The following is a 19327-nucleotide window of genomic DNA, read 5'->3' on the forward strand; positions in this document are numbered from 1 at the left end:
CGCGCACGACAGAGGGAGAAAAACGACCGGTGAAGGGGGAGCGGGGCGAGCTTCGAAGGCTGGAGGGAGAGGGCGGCCGGAGGAGGGCGGCGAAGGCCGGAGGGAGAGGGCGGCCGGAGGAGAGAGAGGGCGAGCGGCACTTGGGCGGGCGGCCCGATGGGGAACAGAGAGGAGTCGTGCGAGGGGGGCGGAGGGAGCGATCTGGTGCGGGCAGGGGAGCTTTTTTTAGTTCTCTTTTAGTGGGCCCGAGGAGAACTAGCCTAATTAGAACCTCTCCACCGGGCTAGCTTTTTTAGCTGGGTTAGAGCAAACTAGCTCAAACTAACCCCTCCTGTTTGGATAATTTGAGGCTATTTCAACCCAAACTAGCTCTAACTCAGGGATCCAAACAAACAAGAGTAGTATTGTACATGCTACAGTCTGGACCGTAGCACATTGTTTTTTATGGCCATATCACCACATTGTTTTCTACCGCTGGTTCACTAGGCTGCCGTGGTTCGCACTGCCGGTTCACCGGGCTGTCGTGGTTCGCACTCCTCCGACGTGAGTAGTAGTACTAGTATATACCGCATGATTCTTTCTCCTTCTTACTACGTACTTCGCCGACATGTGGGAGAGCCAGCATCCGGGTCGACGTGTCATGCACCAGATTAGAGTACGGAACGGAAGAGGAGCATCACCCGGTCGTAGCGCCAGTAATTCATGACTATAGTGAGTAGTCATATCACAAGTCTTTCCAGCAGTAACGCGCCGTGAAATCGCACAGCCCGACCTTTCCAGCAGTAAGTAAGTTGAATCCGCTACTCCCTCGCCCTCCTCGCATCTCTGTCAAACCGCCTACGCGAAAACTGCCGCGCGTATTGCCCGGGAAAAGCCCCGCCCTCAACTTTTAACTACGTGAAAATAGTTCGAGCTTGTTCGTTCTATATACTAGAAAGTGATACCTGCATAGCACGTAGAAAGTAGGAACCAAGTGCAGAAGAATTTATAGGACTCAAAACAGTTACCTGTGTGTTTCTTGGAATGTTCTTTTTTAAGGTTAGCATACCAGTTTGGCGTTTTTTTCTTTTGCAAGTAATACTGTAGATCAGTGTAGGTGTACACGGACAAGCATAGCGCAACACTGCCGTTATACGCATGTACCAAGGGGGTTGTACTCCGATGCATTGGAGAGCTTTTGGCCGGCTCATGCTGGGCTATTTATTTATCCTAAAATCTAAAAAGTGCATATGAACTATTTGGAGACAACGAGCGGCCGGGCTCCATACATGAGTTGTTTTTTTGTCTGCTAGTGCATGTCGTTATCAGTATTTAATGTGTTCACACTGGTTAGTCCGATTTGAAAGAAACAGCTTCATGTACAATTATTTTGCTTTTTCAAATTTTTAAAAAGTCATATCTTTCAAACCGCGCGTCGGAATTCAGATCCGTCTTCACTGTTGAATTCTTTGCGACGAGATCTTTGAAACTAGATCTCGCATGGGTATGTTTCGACGAAATTTTTTTTATGTCAACTTTGACGCTATATTATGCAACTTCAGTACTGCTTTATGCAACTTTAGTACTGCATGGTGCAATATTTTCAAACCCAGTTTTTTGGAGCTGCATCCATAGTAGTTGTAGTCGCACACATAGTATTCCTAGTTGGCACATGCATGGCCACAGACTTGCACAATCTGGTCCGCATAGTCGCATATGAATTGTCATAGCTTATAATGTAGTCTAGTTGTACACACATTGATGTTTAGTTGGCTTGTAACGTAGTCTAGTTGCACACTCATTGATGTTTAGTTGGCAGGAAGATTAGTTACACACGCATATGCTTAGTTGGCTTGTAATATAGTCTAGTTGCACACACATTGATGTTTAGTTGACAGGACACTAGTTGCACACACATATGCGCAATTGACGCGACAATGTAGTCTAGTTGCACACATGTTGATATTTAGTTGGCAGGACTATTGGCACACACATGCTTAGTTGGCGCGGCAATATAGTCTAGTTGCACACATATTCATGTTTAGTTGGCACGACTATTGGCACACACATATGCTCAGTTGGCGCGGCAATGTAGTCTAGTTGCACAGACATTGATATTTAGTTGGCAAGAAGACTAGTTCATCGAAACATCCCCATGCGGGATCTACTTTTGAAGAGCACGTCGCGAGGATTCCAATAGTGAAAACGGATCTTAATTATGATGCGCGGTTTGAATGTTATGGTTTTTTAAAAAACTGAAAACACGAATTAAGTGCGTTCACATTCACTCGATTAGCAATTATTTATCCTCTTCACATATGTCCACACCTGTTTACTTTTCCTAATATGAGTCAGGGAGACAAAAACTTATCTTTTTCAGCCGGCCACCACGGAGGGCTGGTGGGCAGCCGGCCACCGGTTAGACGCGTCCTTTATTTATTTATGTAACTATTAGCTACTCCACGTGGGTCGGCAAGACAGCAAGCACAGTGGACAGCGGGGGCGTAGTTCACTTGTGGAGTGGGCCCGTCGGTCTGGTAGCTTCTACTCGTTGCCACTGGCTTTTCAGCATCTACAGTGGGCTCCATTGCTCTGCGTGAATGTGAGCCGTCCGATGAAACAAATACACGGCTTATGTTGCAGGGATTCGCTCGTGTATGCACCGTTTGATTCATTCGATCAATGGCTGGAACTGCTCAGCCTTTGGCGGGAACATTGTACACGCGGGGTAAATCTAGATTCAAAAACTGGTGTACTATATAGGGGTATAGTTATAGTAAATACTAGTACTGTATGTTTATTCATCCGTGGGGTTGTTCAATGAATGGTGGGTCAGGGAGCACAAGTGAACAATACTACTACTAGTAGTAAGTAGGAGTCGTACAGTTAATCACCTTAAATAGAGAGTTTCTTTTCTTTAATGTCACCTACACAAATTGAAACGCTTGTTGTGGAGAGAAAAAGATAATCACTCCACTATATATGTACGCAGGGGCCTGAGCGCTTGCTTTACTAGGGTTGCTCTCTTCATTCTCTCATCATCTCCAGATCTAAACAAGACAGCGGTAGCGACATTTTCTCTTTGCTCACCGCTGGTCACAGATCCAGCCGGATCCCTTCGGTCGGTGTGTGTAGAGAACTAAAAGGTGAATAGTTCACACAGTCATCGCCGACGAGGGAGGAAACCCACAGCTGCCGGCGGGGCCCGATCCTCTGCCCGTGTTGTTCTCTCCAACACAACGCCGGCTCGGAAGGTCCTCCGACCCTTCGTCCTCCCTGCCGTATTGTGCGCAGATCGGACCTGCCGCCGCCGACATCCCGACGACCCTCAGGTACAAGTTCTTCGAAAGCGGCCTTGCTCTACTGCCCCAGCTCCCCACGTGTCTGCATGTGCATCTTTTTCTACTTTCATCAGCTCTTCCAAATCCACCTAAATTTTTAGTATTATTAGAGGTAAAGCTACTTCATGCATTCGAATCTAGGACTTGTGTCAAACAACGAAGAAGGGCAGACACTACTAGGAAAAGGCCTACTAATGGCGCACCTAATTTGGCCATTAATGGCGCATTAGTGGTGCGCCATTAGTAGCACGCCATTAGTATATTTTACTAATGGCGCACCACTGGTGCGCCATTAGTATCTGGTATACTAATGGCGCATCCCAGATGCGCCATTAGTATATACAACAGTGCGCCATTAGTATGCCTCCCAGGGGGCCATCTATACCCAGGTGCTTTGGCATACTAATGGCGCACAACAACTGGATGCGCCATTAGTAACTTCGGCATACTAATGGCGCACTGTTTAGTGATGCGCCATTAGTATCCTCTGGCATACTAATGGCGCACTATGATGTGATGCGCCATTAGTATGAATATTAGGTTTTTTTATTTTTTTATTTTCTGTTTTTTGCACAGGTTACAAAATGTATAATTGGACAAAATATAGACAGCACACATCAACAACAGATTCATCGAATACAATAGAAGATTAGTCTCTGAATACAATTCATCATTTTAGTCTCCGAATACAATTCATCATATTAGTCTCCGAATTGAAAAGACCGAACAAAGATAGAACATTATATTACAAGTCTCGAGACCGCGAGTTTGTCTTCACATTACAAGTCGATATCGATCATCTAAACTACCATCACATAGAAGAGAGCTGCGGTCATCACGATGAGCATCATCACGATGAAACTCGTCTTCATCCGGTTCCTCCAACGCTCCCTCCCCTCTCCCGCTAGATAGCGGGCGTATCTAGATTCGGCCTCGGCCCTAGTGGCGTACCCTTTGTAACTGTTACCGCTGAATCGGTGAACCTGTCTCCGACACTCCTCCCAGTCGTCGTAGACTCCGGGAACCTTACCCTTGTACACGACATACCACGGCATCGCTATGCAGTAGCCAAACGAAACGTTAGTACCAATTCACAGACAATACATAAGCAATATATAAGTATGCAACAGAACGATCGGAAGAGAAAAGCAAGACATTAATAGCATCGATTACATCTAAGTTGAAGGACTCTCGAAACCAAAGAGACATACTACAAGTTCATTAAAGTTTAATTACAACATGAGCCAATCGATGTTTCAGAACTAGACACAGCATCACTGCTTTCGACTCGACTCAAGGGACCGGAGCGTGGATGAAGCCGCCGTCTATCGTGGGAGTCATGAAACAACGGGCGTTGTCAGCCTGCATTTGTAGGATTGTGTCGATGTCACTGTTGGACGGTTGATTTCTGAGGTAGAACTGCCCCGAGGTACGAAGGACATCTTGATGGATGATTTCCGCAAACTCCGACTGGATGCGAAAGAATTCTTGTCTGATGTCCGCGTCCTGGATTGCCGACACGCTCGCGGCCCAATCTTTGAGTCTACTCGGTAGCAGTAGTTGATGATGGTCCCGTACGATCGCCCGCATGTGATGGATGGCGTAGTAGGCACCCTTCTGACCGCCAGGCGGCTGCTTGACGCAGCAGAACGTCGTATTGTGGGAGAACACGTGCTTGCCGTACTTACGAATAGGCCTGGTGAAGGTGCCTCCAGATTTGACGTAGCCGGGGAGAACATCATCAAGAACCTTCTTGACATTTGTGTAGTCTACGTTCGACTGACGGTCCGGGTCGAAATACGTGGCCATGGAATATTTGGGGCTTAGGAGGATGAGCGTGCAATGTGTGTCACTGCAGAAAACACGGAATGTTAAAAGAAAAACGATCGAAATCTAAGAATTCATATGTTACGGGGCGGTTGAGGGGAGGACTTACTCGGGAAAGTAAGGCACGAGGAAGTTGTCCTTATCTTGGTTTGCCAGAATGACGCCTTCGAGGTAAGAACTCGCGACTTGCCGGTCCCCAGCGCTGCCCAAGATCTTGGCACGCATGTAGAAGGGGTCGACTATCACGATGTCCGGGGTCTTGTCGCGAATGATCCGCATCTCCATACTCAGCGAAAATAGCCGAACGAAGGTGTAGTGCAGCGGATGAAGGTTCAACATAGCGTGGATGTCATCAAACCGCAGGACGATCGTACCCCCGATGGAGTTATCCACAAAGCCCTTGCCCTCTGGCACCTTGGCCGCGAAAACCGGGTATGCCACATCCTTCTCTCGGAGACGCCGCTTCTCCAAAGAAAGAACACTGTCATGCAGACTCCGCATAGCACCGGTTGCAGCATCGAGCATATTTCTCGGTAGCATCGGCCTACCCGCCACATGCACCCTCCTCGAGATATCCGCAGTTGAAGGTGGCCCGTCCTGAGCACGGATCGTACTCGGTGCCGGCTGGCCCGCACCCTTGTTAGTCTTTCTTTTGCGTGCCTTCTTCTTGATCTCCTGTAATGGGACCGAGTTCTGCTCACAGACCGCCTTCTTGAGTGTGTTGGGGCTGATCATATTTCGCACCTCGCCTATCTGAGGCTCGGTGAAGTCGGCAGCTGGAGGCGTCTCCTGAGAGCTGAACTGCAGACGACGCCTGTTGCAACTTGGCTTCTCCGCGGTACCAGCTAGATCGCACACGTCTTTTGTTGGGTTGGGTTCTTGAGAAGGAGGCCCCATGAAGTCGCCACCGTCCCCATGATCGGCAAAGTACTGATCGACGTTGGCAAATGTATCGTCGTCGTCGTCGTTCTGATCCTGTGCCATATGCATGTTTGGATCCAGTGGCATAGGGATGTCCGGCACCGTTGCGGCGGTCTTGCCATGGGGCCGACTTGGCGCCGGCACGACTGGCGGTGTTGTCTTTGGGGTGGTGTCCCCCGCCCCCAAACGAATCTGGCTCTTCGGCCAAAGCAGGGGCCAGCTCAGGCAGGCGCTGAGGTTCATCACGTCATCATCGTCGGCCCCGATGGGTCGAATCGGAGGTAACACCTCGTCGCAGCCTGGCAGCACCCGAACCAGTTGAACCCTAAACAAGTTGGGTGGCATCTGGGTACCGTGGAACAAGGGGTTGCCCGGTTGAACGATTTTGCCCTTGGCGACATCGACCAACTCGTTGTTCACGAAGTGCAGGAGAGTGCACGGAACGTCGGCGGCGCCCTGCGAAAACATGTAGGGCGTTAGGGATGCCCAGTCAAAGGCAAGGAGATGAAGTCCTCGGCCGAGAGAGGCTTAATTAGTTACCGTGATGATGGCGTCGAGCTCGGCTAATGTCGAGGCACCGCCAACGGCGGGCGTGCAGTTGACGGAGGGGCCGCTTGCTGCAGAGGTGCCGGCCGGCGTACACCCGGGTGCATTAAGCTCCCGTGCCGGCGTCGGAGACACCAATGCCGGCTCCGCCGGAGACACCAATGGCCCCGCCATCGCGTTCTGCGAGTTGCTGGCCGTGAAGCTAGGAATCGGGGGCGGCCCCTGTTGGCCGCCCGCAATCCACGCACTAATCCCCTGGATCAAGGTAGGCACAATGGCGGTGATCGTCGCTCCGAGTTGTTGTTGCACTTGCTCTTGGACAATCTCCGGAATCCGCGCCACCTGTGCCCTGAGTTCTTGAACCTCGCGCGCCTGGCTTTCCGAGCTGGTCTTTTTCTCCTTTCGCCCAGCAGTGTCATAGTATGACGACCATTTTGTCGACAAGCCTTTGCCGGCCACACGACCAGCTGACGTCGGCTTACTGAGCTTATCCTTGTTCTTCATTACATTCAACGCCCTATTTAGAGTGGTGTCCCAAGGGTTGCTCTTAGTCGACCCCGCGCTACTGCTTTCAGTCGCCTGCGGAAGGAATGTGAACCATTTAGAAATTTGGCTTCATTAATTAGAATGCAACCATATGGAGCTAATTACGAGGGGGTGTATTCCTTACCAGAACAAGCTCAAGCGCCCTGGTCTTCGGATCCGTGGTAAGCTCCTTTGTTTTCGGGTCCTTCTTGTACCGGGCCCTGACAAAGTTCCTGGTCTGCTTGTCACCGTATTTATCGAAGAGGGGCGGTAGGCCTTGCTCGGCACGGTCCGCCTCCTCCTTGTCCCATATAGGCTCCGCCACTCTGTAACCGCCGGGACCGAGTGTGTGTTCCCCTAAGTTCAGCTCCCGCATTTCTTTCCCCCACTTACTTGATTCGGAGTTTGCGGTGCTCGAGCAATTGATCTTGAAGTCGTTGTAGTCATCTTCGGTGATCGAAGGATTTTTCTCCTTGATCTTCTCATAACTCTCACCTTTCTCGATCATTCTCTTCACATTGCTTTTCCAAGTAGACAGGGCCTTGCTCATCTTCGTGAGGGCAGCATTGTTCACTTTATTCCCTTTGAGGCTTGTGTTTTCAAATTCAGCGGGGAACTTGTATCGTTCGTGCAGCTTCGTGAAGAGGAGGTTGCGCAAATTCCCTCGGTCAGGATGCCTCAGGTTCTCGGTGTTGATCGAGACGGTGCTCCGGAGAATGCACCCGAGCTGAAGCGAGTACCCCTTGACTATTCGTTCGGGCGCCGTTGGATTCCCGTCGGAGTCCACTTCAGTAACTTCCTCCTTGAGGGTGCGGAGCACGGTCGGGCGCCGGTCCTTCCGTTGCCTCTTCGGTTGGCTGCCATCTGTGCGTGCGCCGCCATCATCAGTGGTGGCATCCTCGGCGGCACCATCAGTGGTGGCATCAGTGGGGTCATCCTCGGCGGTACCATCAGTGGTCTCAGGATCGGTGGGGAAGGCGGCGTCCTCATACAAGTGAGGTTGTTCCTCCATCTCCTGGGACAGCTTCCAGAATGGCTTGACGCTCGAACCCCCGGCCTCATCGTTGTTGGCCATGTTTCTCTCTAAATAGGAACAAAGTTTGGTCAAAAAGTTGGTTATTGTCAAGGAACAAGATCATGGTCTCATCATTTAGGGTTTGTCGACACCGAGGCATCCTAAAAGCTAAGCTTTTATCATTGAGGGTTTTTCGACGCCGAGGCACCCTAAAAGCCTAAGCTTTCATCATTTCGGTTTTTATCGACACCGAGGCACCCTAAAAGCCATGCATTAGTCACAAGTACGCCGGGGCACTTGATCCTACTTAATTAACTACTAAGATACCCCGGCCCATGCATTAGTCACAAGTACCCCATATGTCCTATTTTTAGCAAAGTCATGCTAAAATTCACGGAAAATTTCAGCATGACCTTTGTTGAAAATAGGACATATGGAGTACCCGAATTTGCCGGAACGGAAGTTAATCGACATTCCGGCAAACTCAAGGGCCTCTCGGGTGGACAAGGCAAAAAAGGCCTCCATCACAACATGGAAAATACATTGGCATGTGAAGAGGTGAAACAATATATGCATCTCCAAGCAGTATCATTCAACATTTTGGACAAAACACTACACTTGAAAACTCCCCAACCACAATGAATAAGTGTAATGAGCTGAATATGCATGCACGCTCCGCCTTTCGTATTGGGATTTGTCACTAAAAAGACGCAGAGTTTGAAATTTGAACCAAGTAAAGCAAAGAGGGAACCAATCATATATACTTGCTAGCTCGCCAATATGAATACTCTACTTCAAGATAGTTGGCCAATATGATCATTCCAGGTAACTTAGTTCCATTTTTTTTCTCAATGTCTATTTAATAACATCTCAGAGAAAGAACACTTGACATGGTATTTTTTTGAACTGCGGATTATTCTAAGTACAGCCAAAGACAGCCCAAAGAACTAGGCCACCACCCTAACCATCCTATACAACTAGGCCACCACCCTAACCATCATTTTTCTTTTCTATACATCTTCTTGACCATCTACTACAATTGATACATCCTGTCAAGAATGGTACACATCACCATATATTGCAAAGATGTACTGGTCAGCAGCAATTTTAACAAGATGTACTGGACAACAGCAAATTGAGCAAAAAAATGTACTGGACAGCAGTATATACAGGGGGAGAGGAAGAGGGGTTGGTACCTTGGGAGAGGAGGGTGTGCTTGGCTCTGCCGCCGTGCCTGAGTAGCAAGCACCTACGCCCCTGCCTTGTTCCACTTGTATCCTGCAGATCGAGAGAGGATGAGATGAATCAGATCAGTTGCTCATTCTTTTTACAAATTGTAGCTACTGTTTTTTATACCTAAACAAAATTGCCCTAGCTATATTTGCTACTGTTTTTATACCTAATTTTTTGCTACTGTTTTTTTAATTTGCTACTGCTTTTTTTTTATTTGCTACTGCTTTTATACCTAAACAAAATTTCCCTAGCTATATTTGCTACTCTTTTTTTATTTGCTACTGTTTTTATACCTAATTTTTTTGCTACTGTTTTTAAAATTGCTACTATTCTTTTAAAATTGCTACTGTTTTTTATGCCTAAACAAAATGGTGCTAGATTTGGGGTTTGAATCGGAGGATTGTTTGGAGTGAGTGAGATGTGGGAGCATATTTGAAGGTGATGGGGTGGAAGAAAGGAAGCAGGGGAGGGGTGGGGAGTGAGTCCTTCCTTTCTTGGTGGTAGAGCAACAGCCAGCCAGACCACCTATACCCAAGCTAACCACACCACACACATACACACATACAAATATATTCTCTGACTCCCCTTGCACAACACAAAGATAGATAGATACTCCTAGATTAGATTATTTCCATGGTGATGATGCTTATGCTGATGCTGATGATGCAGAGAGAGAGGGGGACAGAGACAGAGAAGAATATGAAGAGGAGGAGGAGGAAGAAGATCACAGCTCCCTTTACGTGAGCACAAGTGCCTACTGGAGAGGAGAGGAGTAGCAGTACCCCACACCTTTTCCTGCTCCCCTGTTTGCTTGCTTGCCACTTTACACTCGTTTGCATTGCACTACACACTCATCCTCTGCTTGCTCATCACCAACACCCCACTCTTCACATTGCTAGCTACCTGATCATCATCATCACACTCTCCACTCTCCAAATGCTATTCCAAGTGCAATGTGGTAGTACTACCACCACTATTCAGCAATTCAAAATCAAAATCAAAATCTTGCAAAGGGGAATCATCAAATCAAATTAACTGTTGGCAGCATAAGAACAGGGCAACACTGCTTTGCTTCATCTAAAATTCTTGGCAGCTACTCTTCATGATTTTCCTCTTTAACATTCATATATATATATACATATTCATAACCAGTTTCAGTCAGTGTCTTGCACAAAGTCATGATTATTCATTGCCATTCTGTTAGGTTAATGGATGTTTTGACCAAACGGAGCAGGGAAAAGACCATATTGCCCTATGTTATTTGTTTTGCTTTTGACACTCCAGTTTTTGCCAAATATTGCTTTTTCCACTAGAGTAACATCTAATGTTACATAGTATTTTAGCATGACCTATTTGAAAATCTGACATCACAAATCTGAAATAAAGTAACATGACTCCTTGAAATTTGGCCAATATGATAAGTGGCATATTACTCCAGTTAGCGACATATTTTCAGTGATATGGAATTTGGCCGATATGATAAGTGGCATATTACCCTTGGTTGCAAGCTGTTTAAATGGGTGCTGATGTTGTCTAAATGGCCATCAAGCAATATGATAAAAAAGGAAATGAACTTAAAACGAGAGCAAGTATTGACTTAAAATGAGAAGATTAGCAAGATTAGGTGTGATGCAAACTACTCCAGTTAGCATGAAGATTAGGAGTTTGTACCATAACCAGAACTTAAAATGAGAGCAAGTATTGACTTGCTGATGTTTGAGCACACTAGTTAAGCACTGGTAACTAGAAATTTTCGTCCATACTTCTGTTGTGTTCTTCAATGCAAATTGACCAAGCTGGATACATGTCTCATGTTTAAGGATACATTTCACTTTTCTTTACTAATAACCATTTGGAATAGTATTTGAATACCTAAAGAACTGATTGTTATCGATCCTGAATATTCATTATTTAAACCATTCTGTTTTTAGTCTATTACATTCTTCTTCACAAATCTACTCCATAGGCAGTCCTTGATCACGCTTTTCTTCAGAACACATTCTGTTTTTTTTTGTTCAGAACACATTCTGAACAAAACATAGGTGGGTTATAACTATTAAGTTTTTTGCTCTGAACACAATCATTCACATGTCGCCGATGATGATATGAGTTCAAGCCGGAGGGGGAGGGAGAGGTGGGGGCAGCACCTGAGGAGGCGGAGGAGGCCGGAGGGGACAAGGAGGAGGTCGGAGCGGCGCGGCGGTGGCGCGGGCGAGGAGGAGGGCGAGGACGAGGACGACGGGGCGGCGGCGTCGGGAGAGGAGAGGGGAAGGGGATCGAGGGCGACGTCGAGGGGCGAGGAGGAGGTCGGGGCAGCGGCGTCGGGAGAGGAGAGGGGAAGGGGCAGCGGCGGCGGGGCGTCGGGGCGGAGACGAGGACGACGGGGCGGCGTCGAGGCGGCGGGGCAGCGGCGTCGGGAGAGGAGAGGGGAAGGGGATCGAGGGCGAGGGCGAGGGAGAGAGAGGGGATAGGTTTGGGCCGGGGATAGGCGAGGGCGAGGGCACAATACTAATGGTGCACCACCCCTCCGGTGCGCCATAAATACATCCATACTAATGGCACACCTCACCCTGGTGCGCCATTAGTATTTTTTTTGATTTCTGCTCGAGCCAACAGGTTATCTTCCACCTGACCTGGTCCACACCAAGTTCCCTCTACTAGCTCGACTGGTCAGCAGCCAGTTCTCACACCAGGAGGTCCTGGGTTCGATTCCCAGGCTCCACAATTTTTTTATGCATTTAAAATGCTGTTTGATATTTATTTGTGTTTAAATATGTTCAAACTTGTTTAAATCATAACAGTAATATTTTTTATAAGACAGTAATAATTATTTAAAAAATATCATCAAACAGTAATGCCGGTGGAGCGGGGGAGGGTGCGCGGGGTGCGGGGGGCCGGTGGACCGGGGGGTGCTCGGCGGCGAGGGGGACCGGATCTGGCGAGGTGGGATAGCGATCGAGATGGAGGGGGATCGAGATCGAGTGTCCATGAAATTTAAAAATATTCATGATAGTTCAAAAAGTGCCCATGAAATACAATCGAGAAATGAAGGCTACGATTTAAATACAATCGATCTTAGCTAGCTATCTGTTCACAATCTTCTTGCCCTTCTTTTTCGCAAATGGAGTTCTTCTGTGGAACGGACGTCCTTTAGGTAGGGTGGTCCTGCTTCTTCTTGTGGTGTATGCTGCTACTTCATCATCGTCGTCATGTTCGATTCTCGGGTCGCCGTACTTGTCGAAGTCTTGCTCATTGGCTACTCCATCCATTCCGATGATCTTCCTTTTGCCTCTCCTCACGACAACACGACTGGGCTTTGACGGGTCGGTAATGAAGAAGCATTGGTCCACTTGGGAAGCCAGTACCCATGGCTCATTTTTCGCGGTGACGTTTGCGCCTGCGGTCTTGGATTTGGCTTCGGGTATAACCATGGTGGTGAAATACCGGTCTTCTTTTAGGACGCTCTTGGCCCATCTGACACGGAACATCGGGACCTTCTCTCCAGCGTAGCTCAGCTCCCAGATCTCCTCGATCCTTCCGTAGTATCTGTCCTTGTCGTTACCGGTGTAGGATTCCATCGTTACCCCGGAGTTCTGATAACCATCGCTCTTCATGTCCTTGGCCTCGGTGTAGAATGTGTAGCCGTTGATATCGTACGCCTCATAGGTCATCAGGTTGTGCTCGGCGCCCTGTGACAAGGCGAATATGAGTTGTTCTTCCGCGGAAGAATCCTCATGTAAAGGGTACGACAGAAGCTTCTGCTTGAACCAACGCGTGAAACATGAGTTGTGCTCTTTGAGTATATCTCCGTCCGTCCTCTGTTGGCCTCGGTCATTGTACGTCTTCTTAATAAAGGTTTTGTGCTCTACCACCCAAGGATCGACCACGTCTATGTGTTGTAGCGCGACTAGGTTTGCTCTTTCAAAGTCGGCGAGTCGACCCTCGAAGTCGACATGCATTTCGCGGCGACCCTCACGGTGACCCCATCCAGCGAGCCTGCCGAGGTGCCTGTTGACGGGCAGACCAACGGGGTTCTCGATGCCTAGATAATTCGTGCAGTAGGAGATGCACTCTTCGGTCAGAAAGCCCCTGGCTATGCTTCCCTCTGGACGTGACATGTTGCGAACGTATCCTTTGATGACACCATTCATCCTTTCGAACGGCATCATGCTGTGCAGGAACGTCGGCCCGAGTTGGATGATATCGTCCACGATATGGACCAGCAGATGCACCATAACGTCGAAGAATGCGGGCGGGAAGTACATCTCAAGCTCGCATAGTATCACCACGATCTCTTCCTGTAGCCTTCTGAGTTGCCTCACGCCAACAGACTTCCGAGAGATGACGTCGAAAAAGTTGCATAGGCCAAATAGCGTTTCACGGACGTGCGCGTCCATGATCCCACGGATTGCAACTGGAAGTATCTGCGTCATCAGCACGTGACAGTCGTGAGACTTCATCCCGCTGAACTTCAGCTTCGCTAGGTCTAGGTATCTGCTTATCTTCCCCGCGTAACCGTAAGGAAGTTTTACTCCTACGAGGCAGGTGAAAAACTGCTCGATCTCCTCCTGACTTAGAGTGAAGCACGCGGGAGGGTAGTCATTTCCGGTCTTCTTGGCCTTTTTGCCTTTGCGACGACTTTCCGTGTCCTGCTTCGCCTCATCATCATCATCATCATCATCATATATAGCGTGAAGCTCCTGCCTGATGCCCATTGATTTCAAGTCTGCCCTTGCTTTCGGCCCATCTTTGGTCCTCTCTGGCATGTTGAGCAGGGTACCAAGCAGACTCTCGCACACGTTCTTCGTGATATGCATGACATCAAGGCTGTGAGGCACACGGTGGATCTTCCAGTACGGCAAGTCCCAGAAAACAGACCTCGTTTTCCATACCTTCAGCAGCGGCTCTGGCGCCTTTCGCTTCTTTCCCGGCTCTGGCGCCTTTTGCTTCTTTCCCGGCAGTGGGCAGTCTTTCCAATTTTTCAACAGCTCGTCTATTTCCTCGCCGCTCCTCGTACGCGGGCGTCCTCGGGGTTCGGTTTCACCATCGAATAGATCCTTGCGTTTTCTCCACGGGTCATCGTCGCGAAGCCACCTTCGATGTCCCATGAACACGGTTTTCGAAGACCCGGGATCTCTATCTAGCTGGCGATACGTTGTGTCATCCATGCACCTGACGCATCCAGAAAATCCGTGGACCACCTGCCCCGCGAGATATCCGTAACCGAGATAGTCGTGCACCGTCGTGAGCAGCGCGGCTCTCATAGGGAAATATTCTTTCTCTGCGGCGTCCCACGTATTGGCTGGCGTTTTCCACAGCGTGTCAAGCTCCTCTTTCAGCAGCCCCAGATACAGATTGATGTCGTTCCCTGGTTGTTTCGGTCCTTCAATTAGCATACTCATGTGAATGTACTTCCTCTTCATGCACAACCAGGGGGGAAGGTTGTACATCCACACAAACACAGGCCAGGTGCTATGTGTGCTTCTCTGGCTGCCAAACGGATTGACTCCATCGGTGCTCGCGCCCAGCACGATGTTCCTTGGATCGTTCCCAAATTCTAGGTCTTCGAAGTTCAACGCTTGCCACTGGCTCGCATCCTTAGGGTGACTCAGCATCTTGTCTTTTTTATCTATCTCCGGATCATTTGCGTCATCTTCTCGCTTCTTCTCCTCCCTATCCGCGTGCCAACGCAGGAGCTTTGCTACCTTAGGGTCCGCGAAATACCGCTGCAGACGAGGAGTGATCGGAAAGTACCACACCACTTTTCGAGGAGCTTTCTTCCTCTTCTTGTATCGAGTGACGCCGCACACCGGACATATGGTAGACTCCGCGTGCTCGTCCCGATAAATGATGCAATTGTTCATGCACACATGGTATTTCACGTGCGGTAAATCCAGAGGACACACGATTTTCTTCGCCTCCTCCAAACTGGTCGGGCACTTGTTCCCCTTGGGAAGACGTTCGTGCCAGAATGACATGTTCTCGTCGAAGCATGCGTCGGTCATTTTGTGTTTTACCTTCATCTCCAGAGCCATGAGCGTTACTTTCAGGCGGGTATCCTCGGGCCTGCATCCTTCATACAATGGAGTAACCGCGTCTAACTCAAGTTGATCCATCTTGGCTTTCTCTCGGGCGGCAGCTCTTGCGTTATCCGTCTGCTTGAGAAGCAGCTCTTGAATATGAGGGTCCTGCACCCAGCCCATCGATGGTCCAGCGTCGTCTGCTCCGCCGGCATCATCATCTTCATGATCATGCCCGTCGTCTGCTCCGGCATCTTCCTCATCATCATGTCCTGCATCTTCTACATGATGACTGTGTACAGCATCACCGTCGTGATCATCTCCTGGGGATTCTTCGTCTTCTCGCCCGCCCGAGCCGCGGTGGTTGTCTTGCTGCCCTTCCTCATTTCTTGCCCGGCCCCCATGGACGACTTCGTAGTCATCTTCATCACCTTGCCACCGATAGCCATCCATGAAACCACGCAAGAGCAGGTGGTCCCGCACCTGCCAGGATTCCGGGTCCGCAATAAGGCTCTTCAGCTTGCATCTTCGACACGGACATCTTATCTCCGTCTCGTTCTTTTGAAGCATCTCGGCCTTCGCGGACCTCAAAAACCTATTCACGATGCCTTCGGTCATCATGCGGACCATGGTCGCCTGCGGGGTAGAGCAAAACGATATTTTAGAACCAAGAAAAAATTTGGCATGACTTTCCCTAAAAATAGGACCAAAAAGAATGCTTAATGCCAAAATTCTCGCCGAAACGGAAATGAATCAACATTCCGGCAAAATATTGGCAACTATCGCATTTCAAATACCGGTACACCTCCAAACACAAACACATATGCAACACCACAAACATATGCAACACCACGAACATACATAGATCTAGCTAGGCCATAAAAAGTGCATGTGCACATTGTTGTAGGGAGAACAACATAAATATAGCTTCCCCCCTTACTTACCTATCAAAACAAGGTAATTTAACCACTTAAATTGAATGAATCTATGGTGGAAATGAGGTGAAAAAGAGGAGGCACCCGAGACAAGGAGGAGGTGGAGAGAATGAAGTGGGGAGAAAGTGAGTGTGGGTAGGAGAGGCTGTCCAAAATATCTTGTTGCTGCCCACTTACTAATGGCGCACCAACTCTAAATGCGCCATTAGTAATCCAGGTTACTAATGGCGCACCTTCTGGTGGTGCGCCATTAGTATGTTTGGACAGGCGCACTAGTTAAAAAAAATTTGATACTAATGGCGCACCCTGGGCCAGGTGCGCCATTACTAGTTACAACTAGTAATGGCGCACTGTGTCTGGGTGCGCCATTAGTATGTTTGGACAGGCGCACTAGTTAAAAAAAATTTGATACTAATGGCGCACCCTGGGACAGGTGCGCCATTACTAGTTACAACTAGTAATGGCGCACTGTGTCTGGATGCGCCATTAGTATGTTTGGACAGGCGCACTAGTTAAAAAAAAATTTGATACTAATGGCGCACCCTGGGCCAGGTGCGCCATTACTAGTTACAACTAGTAATGGCGCACTGTGTCTGGATGCGCCATTAGTATGTTTGGACAGGCGCACTAGTTAAAAAAAATTGATACTAATGGCGCACCCTGCGCCTGGTGCGCCATTAGTAGTTTCAACTCTAATGGCGTATCAGAAGGTGGTGCGCCATTAGTATATACTAATGGCGCACCGCTTGTCTGGTGCGCCATTAGTGTCAATCCCATCTATAGCCCCTTTTCTAGTAGTGAGAGTCGTAGCATGAATCTAGGACTTGATTCAAAGAGGAAATAACATGGGGAAAGTAGTAGAGACCGGATACCCAACCGGTCTCTTGGTTGAAAAGGGAAATAATGGGAAAACTCAGTACAAACTGGATAAAGAACAAATCTATTATTGGTTGGAAAAAGGATAGAAAGTGGTGGCTGGTGGACAAGTCAACAGAGTATATCCAGGATTAGATTTGCTGCCCTCACATAGTAAAAGGTCTTCAGGATTAGATTTGCTTTCCTCACATAGTAAAAGGTTTCCGGGATTAGATTTGCTGCCGTCACATAGTAAAAGGTCTCCAGGATTAGATTTGCTGCCCTCACATAGTAAAAAGTCTCCAGGATTAGATTTGCTGCCCTCACAGAGCATGAACAAACTCGGCATCACCACTTTATGCCTCCTTGTAGGTACATTGTGCTGATGCGTCAACTATTGCATGTCCTTATACCAACCTTTTGTTGTTGTTAATGTAAGGGCGCATGTAAAATGAAGCGATCACACTGTTACCTTAAGGACATGTCTAACCAGTGTTATTGTTAATCTAATGCCTCCAGTGATATGGTGCAATTAAACTGTGTTACAAATGGTACTCCTGCTGTTTTCCCCAGTATGATAAGTAAGTTGCTTCTTTACACTGCTGAGTGACCTGGTGTCCCCATGGCCCCATGCCCTTAAACCAACTCTTTAGCTGTTGTTGATTTACTGTATATGGTAAACAACCAATGCCACCATTAAGTAATCCCATATTTGACTAATGTCATAGTTGATCGTAATGCTTCCGGTAACATGAAGCATTGCTGACGTTTTAAAATTTCTACTGTCCTTGCGTGATTGCCATGAACATATTTAAGATGCCTCTTTTCATTGTTTCATATATTCTTATTGACCAGCAACTGTTTACTTTCTATCTTTTTGTGCAGATAGGGATATCCATTTCACCTTGTTGCTATTGTGAACTTTTCGTGAACTACACAAAATACTTTTTTTGGAATGAGTGTCTTGTGCAGTTCAACTAAAATGTCACATGGGCAGCATCTCTCAATTTTGATGGAACTGCACAAAATGGTGATTAGAGTTTCCAAAATCTCCATCAAATTCTGCTGGTAATCTCGTGCAACATTTTATTAGCTTTTGCAAGATGAGCCGTCACTGTCACCACAATGGCACTTTATTTTAGTGGAACTGCACAAAAGGATAAGCAAATTATAGTTGCACCTTACATGAGTAGGACAGCCAACCATAATGTTGCTGAATTTTAGTGCAACTATTAAAGAAGAACCTGCCAGCTTACGAGAGCAAGTACTTCTTGCTAGCTGAATGATGCAATCTTTGCTTCATTTCAGGTGAACTGCACAAAAGGCGCATGAATTGAATCATGGAACTCCAGGCTGGCCTCATTCGAGTGGATTTGCAGGTTCACCACATCGAGTCGTGGCGACATAGGGCCCCTCACACCGGTTAGTACTGTCCTTTATCAACACTAGTTGACCCGTTGCGCCAAATGGCGCAGAGACCCGCTAAAGCCATGTTGTCGATGAAAATAGTTTTATTTTTCAAGGGCATATTCGATACTCGTAGTAGAAATTCCATGTGTTAAATCATGCTATTTTGAAAATGTCTATCACATTGCGAAATCCGAGTTCGAAAAAAATTGTGTAACCCATTGCGCCAAAAAAAATTCTAGATGACCAGTTGCGCCAAATAGCGTAGAGTCCCTTTTAAAACCATGCACGCGATGAAAATATTTGCATTTTTTCCACTAATTTTATTTTTGAACAAGAGTAGAGTGTCAATCCCAAAGTGTTAAAAATATTTGACTTTGTCAGTAGAAGTAGGTTTTACCATTAGGAATTACGGTACTGAAGAGAAAGGAGACACACTATTTTCTACTGACAGTACGAAGGGCGATTCAGGTAGCCCCAACGTTAACAGCTCAGAAGAGATTAGGATGGGCTCGCAGGTAAAAGATCTTCCCCTTGTAAACTTAGTTTGTATCATCTTGAAAAAGGAATTCAGACGCATAGCAAAAGGTTTTGCTTCGATCCTGAAATTTGTTACGACATTGAACGTCATGGCATACAGAAGAACTGAATACTTCAGATTTAGACAGTTGCACTCACAACAATGCAGAGAAGAGGGAGAAATACAAGAAATCATTTTATGGA

This window comes from Triticum aestivum, chromosome 7D (genome assembly GCF_018294505.1).
Source record: "Triticum aestivum cultivar Chinese Spring chromosome 7D, IWGSC CS RefSeq v2.1, whole genome shotgun sequence".
NCBI lineage: Eukaryota > Viridiplantae > Streptophyta > Magnoliopsida > Poales > Poaceae > Triticum > Triticum aestivum.